The sequence below is a fragment of the Octopus sinensis genome, linkage group LG19 (genome assembly GCF_006345805.1).
Source record: "Octopus sinensis linkage group LG19, ASM634580v1, whole genome shotgun sequence".
Taxonomy (NCBI): Eukaryota; Metazoa; Mollusca; class Cephalopoda; order Octopoda; family Octopodidae; genus Octopus; species Octopus sinensis.
This window is the reverse complement of record NC_043015.1, coordinates 42,424,040-42,441,526: the sequence shown is the minus strand read 5'-3', so window position 1 is coordinate 42,441,526 and position 17,487 is coordinate 42,424,040. Positions and strand designations below refer to the sequence as shown.

General features: G+C 40.3%; 1 protein-coding gene across 2 annotated transcripts in view; it reads left to right on the top strand.

The window, feature by feature from the left end:
* Positions 1-17,487, top strand: part of LOC115222217 (macoilin-like) — a 114,587-nt gene that overhangs the window by 61,358 nt on the left and 35,742 nt on the right. The gene's annotated exons all lie outside the window — the stretch shown is intronic.

Here is a 17,487-nt window from a genome sequence, read left to right as displayed (position 1 = left end):
ACTTATTCTTTTGTAAGCCCAGTACTTATTCTATCGGTCTCTTTTGCCGAACCGCTAAGTAACGGGGACATAAACACACCAGCATCGTCGGTTGTCAAGCAATGCTAGGGGGACAAATACAGACACACAAACACACACACGCATATATATATATATATATAAAACATTATTGGTGAATTGAGGAAATGGAGCTGAACGCAGATTGAACAGAAATCGTTTTATTTCATTCTACACGTGTTTCGAAAGGCACAAATTACCAAAATCCGATTGAATAATGGGACCATATTGTGTCTTTCTCTTCAGGAAGAAAAAAGGAAATCCGTTAGAGAAACAAAAACAGAACAGAGGCGAGCAAAAACCAAATCGAACTATGCTCCTAAGAGCCCATGGCGAACCAACGGGGCTCTAGGAGCATAGTTCGATTGGTTTTGCTCCACCTCTGTTCTGTTTTTGTTTCTCTAACGGATTTCCTTTTCTTCCTGAAGAGAAAGACACAATATGGTCCCCTTATTCAATCGGATTTTGGTAATTTGTGCCTTTCGAAACACGTGTAGAATGAAATAAAACGATTTCTGTTCAATCTGCGTCAGCTCCATTTCCTCAATTCACCAATAATGTTTTAATTTCAATTATCCACACCAACGCACGGTTGCAACGCCAGATGGTTGTACTCCAACCGTGCTGTTTACTGCTGTGATTTTTGCTACTAAGGTATCGGTTAACTTTTGATTAATCTACAACAAGATTATTCATCTTTCTATTTCACATAATATATATATATATATATATATATATATATACATATATACATATATACGACGGGCTTCTTCAGTTTCCGTCTACCAAATCCACTCACAAGGCTTTGGTTGGCCCGAGGCTATAGTAGAAGACACTTGCCCAAGGTGTCACGCAGTGGGACTGAACCCGGAACCATGTGGTTGGTTAGCAAGCTACTTACCACACAGCCACTCCTGCGCCTATATATTGCAGATATTTTGTGTAAAAGACTGGCTGTTTGTTAGTTTTGTTCAATGGGAAGGTGGGGGAAAATAATCAAGCTAGATTCCAAGTTTCGAAGTGTTGCTTGTGAACATCATGAATGAACGTGTGAAACTGGAGCAGATGTGGCTGTGTGGTTAAGGAACTTGTTTCCCGACTGTGTAGTCTTAGGTTCGGCCCCACTGTGTAGCACCTTAAGAAAGTTGTTCTCTGCTATAGCCCTGAGCCACTGAAAGCCTTGCAAGTAGATCAGGTAGACAGAAACTGAGTGGGTGCCCATCATGTATGTGTGTGTGTGTGTGTGTCGGGCAGTGTGTTGTGTTCTTGAGCAAGACACTTTATATATATATATATATATATATAAAATTTAGATTCAGATGAATATGGTACTTAAGTTGAGGCACCAGAATTTAGTATGGGTATTATCCATACAATTTCAAAATAAGGTGATTAAAATCAAAATAAGCAACAAGGATATCCAGAGATAATGCAGTACGATCGTTTCATGCGACTCCATTTAATTGAACAATGCAATCATTTCATTACATCAATTTAAAATGTAGAGCAATCTTCAGCTGCACAAAGACATAGAATTTAATGAAATTAGAAGGACACATTAGTTTAATTTTACCCAAAATCTCCAAGAAAAATGACTGCACTGTAGATTGCTCTACATTTTAAATTGATGTAATGAAATGATTGCATTCTTCAATTAAATGGAGTTGCATGAAAAGATCATAATGCATTACCTCTGGATATTTTTGTTGCTTATTTTGATTATATATATATATATATATATATAATTCATAAATGAGGGCAAAGGAAAAAAATTCTAATGCCAAATATGCCGAAAAATTGGACATATTGTCCATTAACCATATAATTTTTTCACAATACGCACGTTACTCGGAAAAAGGTCGACAGTAAGTATCTCATTTATTTCTTTTGCCACATGTATCACTGACGAAGAGAGGTCTCTTAGTAGCTAACTCTGAAATCTGTCCGATATGGTAATAATGGAATTTTTTAGAATTTTTTTCCTTTGCCCTCATTTATGAATTGTTTATAAATTTAACCGTTAAAGGTATTTTTCAATATGCTGGCCATTGATAAAAATTTTTTCGAGGAAATATTTTTTTTTGAAAAGAATTTTATCCTCACATTTGATATATATATATATATATATATATATATATATATATTATATATATATATATATATATATATATATATATATAGCCCATTGTGTATATATGTGTAATGTATGTATCTGTGTAAAGGTGAAGTGGTTAATGCATCAGGTTTACAATCATGTGGTAGTGAGTTCGAATCCCAGACCAGGCTGTGTGTTGTGTCCTTGAGCAAGACACTTTATTTCACGTTGCTCCAGTTCACTCAGATTTGGAAAATGAGTTGCAAAGTCACAGGTGCCAAGCTGTATCAGCCCCTTTGCCTTTCCCTTGGATAACATCAGTGGTGTGGAGAGGAGAGACTTGTATGCATGAGTGACTGATGGTCTTCCATAAACAACCTTGCCCGGACTTGTGTCTCAGAGGGGAACTTTCCAGGTGCAATCCCATGGTTATTCATGACCAAAGGGGATCTTTACCATTATTATTATTATTATTATTATTGAGTATGAAAGCATTGCATGCCATCAGAGTGATACTGGGGTAAAATATACGAAGCCCAATACACCCATCATGACTACCTGTCTGATAAGGGTACACCAGGCACATGCATTACAACCAAACAGCACATGACCTTGCAGGTGGGGTCCAGTTAGAATTTTCTTCAGGTCAAGTAGTCTGTCCTGCTCAAAAGGTCCCTGGATAAGGTTTGTTTAAGGATGATGAACAAAACACCTATGTTTCCATAGGTGAATTATTCAAACCCTAAAAAATCTCTTTCAACACATGGCTATGATGCTCCTCTAGTACTTCTGCTCGTGATCAGAAATGCACATATCATCAGTCACTAAGGGACATGCTCAACTAGTTAGTTATGTCAAGCAAATGTGTGGTATTGAGCAGAATATTTGCTGAAGCCCATCTTTTATACCAAGACAAAACATGTACATGATAACACTTCCAATCAGTTGAGATCAGAAGCCATGAGAGCCACTACCTGATGATTATTACTACTACTACTACTAGGACGACAATGACTATTATTATTATTATTATTATTATTATTATTATTTTTATTATCATCATTATCATTATTACACGGACTTTTTCAAACGGACAAAACCCTTTGTAACTTTTGTCCCGTGTTTTGTCCCTTTATGTTTTAATTGATTTTTGTTAGCCTTTGTGGCCAATAAACAAACAAATTATTATTATTATTATTATTAATATTATTATTATTTTGCTTTTAACCTGAAAAGAGCACGGAAGGTTGTGCTTCCAACCAGGCCTTTCACAATACCCTTAGTATCGAAAGAACTTCTCAGTAGCCCCTTCATACCACATTCCATCCCCATTTATTAATTCACCTATTCCTCCAGGTCCTTCAATTTTTAGAAGCCTTACAGAGAAAAAGTAAAAAAAAAACATCTATTTTTAATCTTGAACACAGTGAAGTCATTGCAAGTCGGACGTGTCAGCTATTTCATCGAGTCATTAGCGATTGAATAAGGATTAAAAAGAAGGAAGAAAAAAACGATAACATTTGATTGATTCAAGTATTTTCTTTAAGCTGATTAGTAAAGGACTGCAGTCACATAGGATGTCAACCTGTTTCCTCACTGAATGTTCGATATACTTTAAAGATTTCAATGTCCTTGGTGGCATTGCTGTTGTTTAGCTCCAGGTCGGCCCCGATTAAGCATAAAAAGGCAGAAGAGTTTGTGGGTGTAATTAGTTTCTAGAAATCTTTATATATAAAAGTGAAGTTACGTGTCTGCCTCCTACGATTTAGATTCCTAACTACTCCCACATTTTGCGGTGCAGTGTAACCAAAACCGGGTATCTTATAGTCGTGATTCATATCGAGCCCTTCTGGGTATTAGTGCGCGTCTACGATGAGTCTATGCTTTAAAAAAAAATTTACCATCATTTTTTCCCATTTTTAATGCATTTTTTTTTTGCTATTATATAAGGGAAGTAACTCTCTAAAAATGTATTATTAAATCTCAGAACGTAAAAAGCTACAGTAACACCCCCCCCCTTTGTGGTTAGCCATATTGAGATGGCTATTATACTTTACATCTCTAAAAATGCTTATATAGTTATTTCCCTTACAAACCCGAGCAACGCTGGGCGATACTGCTAGTATATATATATATATATATATATATATATATATATATATATACTAGCATTATGACCCGTCGTTGCCGGGTCATAGTGCTAGTAGTAACTAAAATCTCCCTTCAGCTTTAAATAAATGAAGGACACATTAAATACACTATAGCTACTGTAGTTTGATCATGATGTCTGTTTGGCTACCTAGCAATTCGGTTTCGAGTCTACACTACAAATAACCCCTTCCTGGTTCTTTTACATTAAACAAACTTCTCGTTTTAAATTAATCCTAATTAAAACCCTCCATAGAAATTTCATGTTAATTTACATTTCAAATACTAGGTTAATAATAAGAAAGTTATTTTACTAAATTTTTTATTATTTTATTATTATAGACGTAGGAGTGGCTGTGTGGTAAGTAGCTTGCTTACGAACCACATGGTTCCGGGTTCAGTCCCACTGCATGGCACCTTGGGCAAGTGTCTTCTACTATAGCTTTGGGCCGACCAAAGCTTTGTGAGTAGATTTGGTAGATGGAAACTGAAAGAAGCCCGTCGTATATATGTATATATACCATGGAGTGGTTGGCGTTAGGAAGGGCATCCAGCCGTAGAAACTTTGCCAGATCAGACTGGGCCTGGTGCAGCCTTCTGGCTTCCCAGACCCTAGTTGAACCGTCCAACCCATGCTAGCATGGAAAGCGGATGCTAAACGATGATGATGATGATGATGATGTATGTATATGTTTGTGTGTCTGTGTTTGTCCCCCCAACATCACTTGACAACCGATGCTGGTGTGTTTACGTCCCCGTAACTTAGCGGTTTGGCAAAAAGAGACAGATAGAATAAGTACTAGGCTTACAAAGACCAGGTCCTGGGGTCGATTTGCTCGACTAAAGTTGGTGCTCCAGCATGGTCTCAGTCAAATGACTGAAACAAGTAAAAGAATATAGACTTAAACATAAGAGACGTTAAGTGAGACTTGTTCAAGAGTATGTAATGTTGTTGTTTAGGCTCAGATCAGCCTTGATTCAGCACACTAATGATCAAAGGCTTTCCAGACATGGCCATACAGTCTTTTTTTTTTTTTCTGTACATATCTTCAATATAAAAGCAGCCCGGTGTCATGCAAATGGCACCCGTTCCAGTGGCATGTAAAAGCACCCATTACGCTCTCGGAGTGGTTGGCATCAGGAAGGGCATCCAGCCGTAGAAAACCATGCCAAATCAGACTGGAGTCTGGTGCAGCCTCCCAGCTTACCAGCCCCACCAGTCAAACCGTCCAACCCATGCCAGCATGGACAACAGATGTTAAATGATGATGATGATGATGATGATGATTTATCCAATGTGTCCTTCCTTCCTTCGTTTCTTTTTTTTTTCTTAACAGTAGGATGTAATCTCAGGGAGATTCAGTTACTATTCCTAGCAGGTCGAGTGACCACATAGACACTCCTGCATTGTTTGCAGTATGTAATAATGGTTTCAATCTGAAGAATTAGATCTGATGTTCAGCCAACCGTGAAGTAATGAAGATAGTATTACTTTCCTTGATATAACACAATGGAGAGAATCTTGTTTTATTGATGGGAAAATATTTCTGTATCCTCCCCACCACCCATTACGGTAGGTGTAAGGAATTTTAGACTAAATGAAGTGTCTTTTGTAATTATAATGATTCCATATATAGATATTCTGCGTTTATCACCAAAGCTTGATGAGCACATTTGGTGGGTGGGGATGAAAGGGGCCCATCTTGTGGTCTATTAGGCGCAGACATGGCTGTGTGGTAAGAAGCTTGCTTCACAACCACATGGTTCTGGGTTCAGTCCCACTGTATGACACCTTGGGCGAGTGTCTTCTAATATAGCCTCAGGCCAACCAAAGCCTCATGAGTGGATTTGGTACATGGAATCTGAAAGAAGCCTGTTATGTGTATATATATATATATATATATCATCATCATCATCGTTTAATGTCCGTTTTCCATGCTAGCATGGGTTGGACGGTTCAACTGGGGTCTGGGAAGCCAGAAGGCTGCGCCAGGCCCCAGTCTGATCTGGCAGTGCTTCTACAGCTTGATGCCCTTCCTAACGCCAACCACTCAGAGAGTGTACATACATATATATATATATATATATATATATATCTGAGTGTTTGTATCTTTATGTCTGTATTTGTTCCCCATCATCACTTGACAACCGGTGTTGGTGTGTTTATGTCCCCCTGTAACTTAGCAGTTCAGCAAAGAGACTGATAGAATAAGTAATGGACTTTAATAAGTCCCGAGGTCGAACTGTTTGACAAAAACACTTCAAGGTGGTGCTCTAGCATGGCCACAGTCAGATGACTGAAACAAGCAAAAGAATAAAAGAATATCATCCCTTAATGTCTGTTTTCCATGCTGGTATGGGTTGGACGGTTTTGCAGGAGCAGGTGAGGCCAGGAGTTACACCAGGCTCCATTGCCTGTTTTGGCAGGGTCTCTACAACTGGATGTGCTTCCTGACCCCAACCAAGAGTGTGCTGAATGCTTATGTGACATTAGCACCAACATGTACACATTTGTGTGCGTGTGCGTTACTGTCACCTTGCCCTGACATTATACGATGTTTGTTCCTTTTTGAACCACGCCTGGCTCATAAGGGCCGGTTTCCCAGTTTACTTGGTTATAGGTTCCCCACCTGGACAGGATGCCGGTCCGTCGCAGGTGAGCTGCAAGATGCAGGAGGAAAGAGTGAGGGAAAGTTGTGGCAAAAGAGTCAGCAGAAGTTCGCCATTAGCTTCTGCCGGAGCCGCGTGGAGCTTAGGTGTTTCGCTCATAAACACACACATCGCCCGGTCTGAGATTCAAACCCACGATCTCTTGACTGCGAATCTGCTGCTCTAACCACTAGGCTATGTGCCTCCACTACATTATGCGATAGTTGCAAGAAAGTGTCATCGTCATGCAAGCAGCGAGGTACTGGAGAAATATGACCTCACTTGGAAACAGCTGAGGGTTGATAATAGGAAAAGGCATCAAGCCATTAAAGAATTTGCCTCAACAAATTCCATCTGGCCCCTGCAAGCATGGAAAAATGGACATTAAAACAATGAGGACACAAGAAAACTCCAGTTTTGGACCCTTACATAGCATAGTTTTTAGATATAGCAATATAGCAATATAGCAATAATGTGTGGAGGCTTCAAGGCGGCGAGCTGGCAGAAAGGTTAGCACGCCGGGCAAAATGCATAGCCGTATTTATTCTGCCACTACGTTCTGGGTTCAAATTCCGCCGAGGTCGACTTTGCCTTTCATCCTTTCGGGGTCGATAAATTAAGTACCAGTTACGCACTGGGGTTGATGTAATCGACTTAATACCTATGCCTGTCCTTGTTTGTCCCCTCTGTGTTTAGCCCCTTGTGGGTAGTAAAGAAATATATTTCTTTTAGGAGTTAATATTCACTCCTGGAATATGACATTCAGTATAGAAAAAAAACCCTTATAGTACTGCTGCATATGCAAGGATTGTCCTAAATTATTTTCTAATGGTAGGGTTGTTATTTAGTAGTGGAGTGCATATATATATAGCATTTTTATTCTTCTGCCCTGCGTTGCCTGACATCCCCTACTCTCCCCACACATAAACTCACACCTGGCACCCCTGCACCACGTATTCCTACCCACCTTGTACCTTGAAGATCCTCTCTGACATCTCATCACCACTTACATCACTTTCCCACTCTCCCCTGTCTTCTAAAATGTGAGTATTCACGTCAATCCTGTACAGGAAGAAACCTGTTCTGCCAGCTCCTGGCCCTTTTCTCTCATACTTTACCCCTCTCTACTCTTTATTCTCCTAGCATCAAGTTTTCCCTCCCCGCTGAGGGTTTGTAGTCTTATAAGCAGCATGGTGACCCCACTGGTGCTGGTGGCATGTAAAATGCACCCGGTACATTCTGTTAAGTGGTTCATGTTAGGAAGGGCATCTAGCTGTAGAAATCATGCCAGAGCAGATGCTAGAGCATGATGATAATGATGATGGTTCAGTAGTTAGAGCGTTGGGTTCAATCATGAGGACGTGAGTTCAATTCCTAGACTGGTTTCTGTGTATTGTTCTTGAGAAGACACTTTATTTCATGTTTCTTCAGTCCACTCAGCTGTAGAATTGAGTTGCAACATCCCTGGTGCCAAGATGCATTGGCCGTTGCCTTTCCCTTGCATGACATTGCTGGCTTGGAGAGGTGAGGCTCGTATGCATGAGCGACTGCTGATCTTCCATAAAACAAACCTTGCCCAAACTTGTACCTCGGAGGGTAACTCTCTCGGTGCAAACCCATAGTCATTCATGACTCAAAGGGGTTTGCTGCTGCTGCTGATGGATGTATGTTATACATGTGCCAAAGATGTGCTTGCAATACATGCAACAGTGGAGACACTATGGCCCAGTGGTTAGGGCAGCAGACTTGCAGTCGTAGGATCATGGTTTCGATTCCCAGACCGGGCGTTGTGAGTGTTTATTGATCGAAAACACCTAAAGTTCCACAAGGCTCCAGCAGGGGCTGGTGGCGAACCCTGCTGTACTCTTTAGCCACAAATTTCTCTCTCTCTTTCTTCCTGTTTCTGTTGTACCTGTATTTCAAATGGCCAGCTTTGTCACACTCTGTGTCACGCAGGATCTTCCCAAGAACTACGTTAAGGGTGCATGGGTTTGTGGAGTGCTCAGCCACTTTATACGTTAATTTCATGAGCAGGCTGTTCTGTTGATCGGATCAACTGGAACCCTCGTCATCGTAACTGGCGGAGTGCCACGACGACATGCAACAAAAAAAAAAAATCATGGCGCAGGAGTTGCTGTGTGGTAAGTAGCTTGCTTACCAACCACATGGTTCGGGTTCAGTCCCACTGTGTGGCATCTCGGGCAAGTGTCTTCTGCTATAGCCTTGGGCCAACCAATGCCTTCTGAGTGGATTTGGTAGACGGAAACTGAAAGAAGCCTGTCGTATATTTGTATATATATATATATATATATATATGTATGTGTGTCTGTGTTTGTCCCTCCAACATTGCTTGACAACCGATGTTGGTGTGTTTACGTCCCCGTCACTTAGCGGTTCGGCAAAATGGACCGATAGAATAAGTACTGGGCTTACAAAGAATAAATCCCGGAGTCGATTTGCTCGACTAAAGGCGGTGCTCCGGCATGGCCGCAGTCAAATGACTGAAACAAGTAAAAGAGTAGATAGAGAGAGAGTATACTTGTCTGCATGTGTGTATCCAAAATAGAATGTGTTATATGAAATGCATTAGACCTCACTTCAACAGTTTGGGCCGATAAGATTGGATAAGTCATTACAAAAATAAGCCGTAGCAATAATTGGATTATTGGATGCTGTAATGGCTGCAACCTATTTCAATCTGATGATAAATTACAATGATTGACGTACAGTGAAAAGATAATATAGCGGTCGTGTCTGTGTGGTAAGACGTTTGTGTCTCAGTCACATGGTTCCAGGTTCAATCCCACTGCCTGCCACCTTGGACAAGTGTCTTCTACTATAGCCTCAGGCTGACCAAAGCCTTGTGAGGGGATTTGGTAAAGGGAAACTGAAAGAAGCCTGCTATGTGTGTGTATCTGTGTGTGTGTGTGTGTGCGCGCGCGCGTATGTATATACATCTGTGCGTGTGTATGTATATATTTGTGTGTGTAATTGTATATATCTATGCTTGTGTGTGTGTGTGTGTGTGTGTATATATATATATATATATATATATGTATATATATATGTGTGTATATATATATATGTGTGTATATATATATATGTGTGTATATATATATGTGTGTGTGTTTGTGTATGTGTAATTGTATATATCTATGTGTGTGTTTGTATATATGTGTGTGTGTGTGTGTACATATCTGTGTGTGTTTGTACTTGTTCCTTATCACCACTTGACAGCTGGTGTTGGTGCATTTACAACTCTGTAACTTAGTGGTTCAGTTAAAAGAGACTGATGTAATAAGTACCAGCTTAAGAATAAAAAGCTCTTAGGTCGATTTGTTCAGCTAGGGGTTTTTTAGTCAAACAACTCAACCCCAGTATTTATTCTTTGTAAGCCTAGTTTTTATTCTATCAGTCTCTTTTGCTGAACCACTAAGTTAGGGGACATAAACACACCAACGTCGGTTGTCAAGCAATGGCGGGGATACAAACACAAAGACACATACATGAATACATATACACATACACACACATATATATACACACGGTGGGCTTCTTTCAGTTTCCATCTACCAAATCCACTCACAAAGATTTAGATGGCCCGAGGCTATGGTAGGAGACACTTGCCCAAGGTGCCACACCATGGGACAGATCCTGGAACCACATGGCTGGAATGCAAGCTTCTTACCTTGCAGTTTATTAGAAGTGTTTTTCTGCTGGCCCTCCATCTGATTGTGGATTGGCGCCATTAATAAGGACATAATCATTCATAGCTGTCAGCCATGAAGTATTTTTTTCTCTAGTGATTTCCCGTTCAGTGCTGGAATTGGTTTAAACCAATATGAGATTTAAAAAGAATTTGATTGGCCATCCACCAATGAATGACTTTTATGCTTGAGCATTTGGTTTGATCAAAGAGCTCTCCTTCATTGATTGAAAATGAACGAGGAAGCAGGTGACATCAAATGCTGAATACCCATTCGGTTGCAAAATAAAATTATTTTACAACCAAATAGGCACTTAAAATTTAGGGGATGTAAATTGAGTTTCCCTGTCAGGGATAAAATATTTCAATTTAGAACCAGTAAACGGTTGGTTTTAAAAAAATTTTTTTTTTCTATATATTTGTATGTGATAGGCGGCGAGCTGGCAGAAATGTTAGCACGCCGGGTGAAATGCTTAGCGGTATTTCGTCTGCCGTTACGTTGTGAGTTCAAATTCCGCCGAGGTCGACTTTGCCTTTCATCCTTTCGGGGTCGATAAATTAAGTACCAGTTACGCTCTGGGGTCGATGTAATCGACTTAATACCTATGTCTGTCCTTGTTTGTCCCCTCTATGTTTTGCCCCTTGTGGGTAATAAAGATATAGGTGGAGGCTTGGCTATGTGGTTAAGAAGCTTGTCTTACAACCATGTGGTCTTGGGTTCAGTCCTGCTGTGTGGCACCTTGGGCATGTGTCTTTTAAAGCCTTGTGAGTGGATCTGGTAGACGGAAACTGAAAGAAGCCTGTTGTTTATATGTATGTATGTATGAATAGTAAATGAAGGAGTGTTTTTTTTTTACATGTGTGATTTCTTGGAGGACATGCTTGAGTCACGCAGGCCTGGTCAGCCATCCGAGAAGTCACAGCAAAATCAATTCCTTGTTAATTGTGATGTAGCTATTGTTCATAGCAGAACGTGTGCCACATGTGGAAAGGTATGCTGTTCAGTTGGAGGATTAAAAAGGGCATGTCAAAAGACTTCATACTATGGCACCTGTTCCTTCAGCGAGCCAAAACAGCTGTGCATTATGCAATATAAAATGTGCAAACCTTTGGCAGGGCTCAAGAGTCATGAAAGGGCCTCACATTGCATCGACAATGGCTCATTTCAGCGATTATTTCCAGCAATGGCTTTGCTCATAAACAAGAAAGCAGTCACTCGTGTGTGTGTGTGTGTGAAAGGGTTAATGCTGGTTTTCCATGCTGGCATGGGCTGGCTGGTTTAATAGGGTCCAGTGAGTCAAGGGGCTGCATTGAGCTCCAATGTCCGCTTTGGCACTGTTTCTATGGCTGGATGCCTTTCCTAACACCAGACACTTCACAGAATGTACAGATAGCTTTTTCTTAACCAGAAAGAGTAAAAACCACCTCATCTAAATTGGTAGTGGCAGTGCTATTTGAGTGATGGCGGCAAGGTGGCAGAAACGTTAGCATGCCAGGCGGAATGCGTAGCCGTATTTCGTCTGCCATTACGTTCTGAGTTCAAATTCCGCCGAGGTCGACTTTGCCTTTCATCCTTTCGGGGTCGATAAATTAAGTACCAGTTACACACTGGGGTCGATGTAATCGACTTAATCCCTTTGTCTGTCGTTGTTTGTCCCATCTGTGTTTAGCCCCTTGTGGGTAATAAAGAAATAGCTATTTGAGTGATGGTTCTATGCCAGGGATTGGCAAGCTGAAGTGTGAGAGAAGGACAAGACCAGATGTCTTGCTACAGGGGGGATACAAGGGTGCCCACCATGTTATATAAGGGGGTTGGTAGGAGTGGCTGGAACGAAGAGTACCGCCAGTGTTTTATTAGCAGTTTATGTTGCTAAAGCAACATATGGAAATTTCAAGAAATAAATCAATGGCAATAAAGAACATTTTATCGCAGAATGGTCCAGTATAGTCGATATCAATTTGCTTCTATGGTCCAGCTGGTTTCGACTATTCCTTGTAATGTTTATCAAGCAAATTTGCAATTGATTGGTATGCTGGACATGATTTGATTATTGCAACTCTATCAAACTGTATTTTCGGTCGGTTGTCGTATCTACAGTTTCTACGACTCGTTTTGTTTCCTCCAGGCCATGCCTCGGTGGCCTTTATGCGGACGGGTCAAAATTTATTTCGTAATACTTGCAGAATAATTACTCTAGGAAAACTGTACTGCAAGATTAATAAATTCGTTTGGTAATTAATTGCCTCACATTTTATCCAATGCTCTCGCAGTTGTTTCTCATTTATTATATAATTGTCTTTTGTTTTGTTTTGTTTTGGGGTTGTTGTTTTTTTTTTTTTTCTTTTCTGGCCAACCATTATCAATAAATTGTCTAATTCAAAGAATATTGACATCGGACTTCATGACTGATTCAGTTTCTTTAGTGACGTCTGGCTTTCCCTGAAGACTTTCATCAATAATTTGATGTATTTTTTTAAAATCTTATATAGAAAACGATTTTTACGATCATTGTCAAAATCATAATCAAGTCCAGTCAGCAATCTTGATAATTCATCAACATTTTTGTGTTGCTTCAAAGCATCTTGTCATACTGTGTCATACAACAGCCACCCCTAAACCCCTTATAACATCCAATATTGCAGCTGCTGAGATCTAAATACTTGTATATATTTTTATTATTCGGTGACAATATGTAAATTAGCAGGCTTCCATGCCGGTGGCACGTAAAAGGGCACCATTTGAGCGTGATCATTACCAATGTCGCCTTACTTGCACCTGTGCCGGTGACATGTGTAAAAGGATTTGAGCGAGGCCGTTGCCAGTATCGCCTGACTGGCCCCCATGCCGTGGCACATAAAAGGGCACCATTCGAGCATGATCGTTACCAACGTTGCCTTACTGGCATGTGTAAAAGGATTCGAATGAGGTCATTGCCAGTACCGCCTGACTGGCCCCCATGCTGGTGGCACGTAAAAAGCACCCACTACACTCTCGGAGTGGTTGGCATTAGGAAGGGCATCAAGCTGTAGAAACTCTGCCAGATCAAGACTGGAGCTTGGTGCAGCCATCTGGTTCGCCAGCCCTCAGTCAAAATCATCCAACCCATGCTAGCATGGAAAGCGGACGTTAAACGATGATGATGATGACGATGATGGTTGGTGGTGGTTAATTCAAAATGTCATTCATATGTAGAAATTGATTAATTAAACTAATGAAGATGGAATATTATAAATAATTTCTCTTTTATCTATTTGCAAATATCACCCTTAATGTGTATAGGTGCAGGAGTGGCTGTGTGGTAAGTAGCTTGCTAACCAACCACATGGTTCCGGGTTCAGTCCCACTGCGTGGCATCTTGGGCAAGTGTCTTCTGCTATAGCCCCGGGCCAACCAATGCCTTGTGAGTGGATTTGGTAGACGGAAACTGAAAGAAGCCTGACGTATATATGTATATATATATATATATAGGTGCAGGAGTGGCTGTGTGGTAAGTAGCTTGCTAACCAACCACATGGTTCCGGGTTCAGTCCCACTGCGTGGCATCTTGGGCAAGTGTCTTCTGCTATAGCCCCGGGCCAACCAATGCCTTGTGTTTTAGCCGTTTGAGCCATTGGATGGTAGACACCATTTCCACATTGTGACAGAACCGCTCCAATACTGTTTGGCAATACATCTACAGCAAAAGTTAACGGCAAAATTTCATTGGGATGCACATACTCTGTGGCCTTAATCCCTAGTTTCAACTCCTCGCAACTTTCTCGATAATCATCTAACTATTTGGATGGTATCTACCTTTTCATTTGATTATATAGCAACACAGTAAGGACTACCGGGATCTTGTTGTATGATAACACCTGAATTTTGAAATGAATGATTACGTTATTTTCCATTTCATTGTGTGGCTGTGCAAGAAGGCTTAGCATGTTCTTAATGATTGTACGATAACATCTGACTTTTGGAACAAATGCTAATAGGCATAGGAGTGGCTGTGTGGTAAGTAGCTTGCTTACGAACCACATTGTTCCGGGTTCAGTCCCACTGTGTGACACCTTGGGCAAGTGTCTTCTACTATAGCCTCGGGCCGACCAAAGCCTTATGAGTGGATTTGGTTGACGGAAACTGAAAGAAGCCCATCGTATATATGTATATGTTTGTGTGCCTGTGTTTGTCCCCCCAACATCGCTTGACAATGGATGCTGGTGTATTTATATCCCTGTAACTTAGCGGTTCAGCAAAAGAGACTGATATAATAAGTACTAGGCTTACAAAGAATAAGTCCTGGGGTCGATTTGCTTGACTAAAGGCAGTGCTCCAGCATGGCCACGGTCAAATGACTGAAATAAGTAGAAGAGTAAAAGAGTATTTAAGGCAATATGGTCCTTTTCATTTAGTTATATGGCAGCATAATGAGGTCTGCTTTGTTGTTAATGAATGTATAACATCTGACTTTTGAAATGCTAATATTTCAGGCGATAAAATCCTTTTCATTTAATTATTTGACAGCATGATAAGATCTGTTATATTTTTAATGACTGTATAACATTGAATTTTTGAAAGAAATGCTAACATTTTAGGCAATACAATCCTTTTCATTTAATTACATGATAAAATCTACTATATGCTTAATGAATTTATAACATCTGATTTTTGAATGCTAATATTTTGGGCAGTACAGTCCTTTTTGATTAATTATATGGCAGTGCAGTAACGGTTACCATGTTCTTAATGAATGTGTGTTAACGTCTAAATTTTGCAACAAATGCTAATTTTTCATTTGCATATTTTGGAATTGGTAATTTTTTTTTAATAGCACCGGAATTTTTCCAAGATAATCGTTTAGCCAGATGCACTAATAATATAGCTGAGATAATCCATATCTTTGCAAACAAAATTTGTGTTCGTCTTTATGACATTTTAAGCAGTAATTCATTTGTCTCCAGTTGTTGCTGTTGTTGTTACTGCTGTTTTATCTCCTCACACCAGGTTAAACCTGATCAAAGGGGGTTTATGATCAAAGTATTCCAACCACGAAGCTTCCTGTTTTTTCTTCAGGTTTAGTGGATCTGTGGACACATCGCCTGTTAAGACAATGGGGTGTGTAGTTTGATCGATTGAGATTTGGGTTTATTACTAGCAGATCAACCAACCACATAGGGGTTCACTCATTCATGTCAAATATTACAATTTGACAACAATACTTGTAGATAGCCACCAAACTGGATGGGTTCAGTTCTTTCTCTTCTCCCTTTCCCTTTTTCCCTCTTGCCCTCCACCCCCACTCATCTCTTTCCCCATCTCCCTCCTCCATCTTCCTTCCCCTATCTCCCTCCTAGTTTGCCTCCTTCCTCCTTTCTTTCTCTCTCCTTCATTGTCATCTATATTTATTTCTTTACTACCCACAAGGGGCTAAACATAGAGGGGACAAACAAGGATAGACAAACAGATTAAGTCGATTACATCAACCCCAGTGCATAACTGGTACTTTATTTATCGACCCCAAAAGGATGAAAGGCAAAGTCGACCTCGGCGGAATTTGGACTCAGAACGTAACGACAGACGAAATACCGCTAAGCATTTCGCCCAGCGCGCTCTCCCTTTCTCTCTTTCTCCTTCTCTTCCTTCCTCACTCTCCCTCTCCATTACATAACATGTGAGAACTTAATATTATCCAAGGGAAGGACAAAGAGACCAATACAGCTTGGCACCAGTGACGTCGCAACTGGAGCCAACTGGAGCAACGTGAAATATAAAGTGTCTTGCTCAAGAACACAACATGCAGCCCGGTCCGGGAATCGAACTCACAACCTCACGCTCATAAGCTGGACACTCTAACCGCTGAGCCATGCACCTTCGCAGTATTCTTTTACTCCCAACAATAAATATACATGCATATAACACATATACACATACATATATGCCTGCAACAGTAGATTATGCAACATATGGTGTATAATGCATCACCTAATTAATTTCTGTCTGTTTTACCCCTTTTCTATTGTTAATGAGTTTCGTGTTAAAAGCACTATTATAATTAGTACCATTATCTGACTTGACATTTAATGCCACTAAAAGTAGACGTCACATTAGCATTTCATACTAGTCCTCCTTGGAGTATCGTATGTCACTTTGTTTAAAATTGTAAAAAATGGATATTGTTGTAACATGAATAAATTTAATTTAATTGTCAAACTTATAGATTGTAAATTCACTAATTAAATTATTTTTTAATATTTTTACATGCTTTTCTGTGCTGTGAGGCGAGTTAGATGAATACATGTTGTTGAGATATTGTTTTTACAGCTGGATACTCTTCCTGTTGTTAACCCTTCTTTTCCAAATAAGGGATCTCTTATTCCACACATCTTCAGGTATACAGAGCCGGCAGTCTTTGTTGATATGGAAATGACAATAAGCATCACTGCTTGTGGCTTGCTGGCTTTCTATGTGAAGTGCGGTTTCCACCTACCAAATTCATTCACAAGGCATTGGTCAGCCCAGGGCTATAGTAGAAAGACACTAACCCAAGGTGCTGCAGCATGGGACTGAACCGTAAGTTCTGTGGTTGAGAAGAAAACTTCTTAACCATACACCCATGCCTGTGCTTTTAGGCACATTGTTAAATTATCATCATCATCGTCATCGTTTGATGTCTGTTTTCCGTGCTGGTTGAGATTGGAGGTTTGTCAGGAGCCAGCAAAGCCAGGAGCCGGCAAAGGCAGGAGCTGGCAGGGCCAGGAGCTGTCCAGATTCCATTGTTCTGTTTTGGCATGGTTTCTACAACTGGATGCCCTTTCTAGTGCCAGCCATTTTACCATATATTGATGGCTTTTT